Genomic DNA, 414 nt, shown 5'->3' on the forward strand with positions numbered 1-414 from the left:
CATTCTACTCATCACCCCTGCTGTGACCCCGGCCTCATCTGCACTCCGGCCTCATCTGCACTCCGGCGCGTTGTCCCGCCAGTTAAGGTGACTATTATCGAGTGCCTCTAACCATAGTTTTAGCTTTGTATTTTCTAAGAGTTGATGTTATACGTTCCACGGATCTTTTCGTGCTTTTTCTCTGTGATGTGATTCTCATGTCATCTCATGTGATTGTGTGTTTCTACCTCGTGTGCAGAAAACTCCAGCGCCTCTCCACTCCGGCTTCCAGAGTTCCACCTGCGCAGCTCCCAGACGACTCTGCCTGCCTGCCTGCCTGCCTGCCTGCCTGCCAGCCACCCGGCCAGCCAAGCTCGTCCACTACGTCTCCTTCCACGAACCCTCCAAACTCCAATAAATTCCTTTGCACCTTGA

General features: G+C 53.1%; 1 long non-coding RNA gene across 1 annotated transcript; it reads left to right on the forward strand.

Annotated features, from left to right (window-relative positions):
• LOC141009105 (uncharacterized) lies at nucleotides 1–414 on the forward strand. The gene is made up of 2 exons (XR_012180122.1): nucleotides 1–87; nucleotides 239–414. It is a non-coding gene; the product is annotated as an uncharacterized lncRNA (long non-coding RNA).

Source organism: Pagrus major, chromosome 15 (assembly GCF_040436345.1).
Source record: "Pagrus major chromosome 15, Pma_NU_1.0".
In the NCBI taxonomy this organism is placed as follows: domain Eukaryota; kingdom Metazoa; phylum Chordata; class Actinopteri; order Spariformes; family Sparidae; genus Pagrus; species Pagrus major.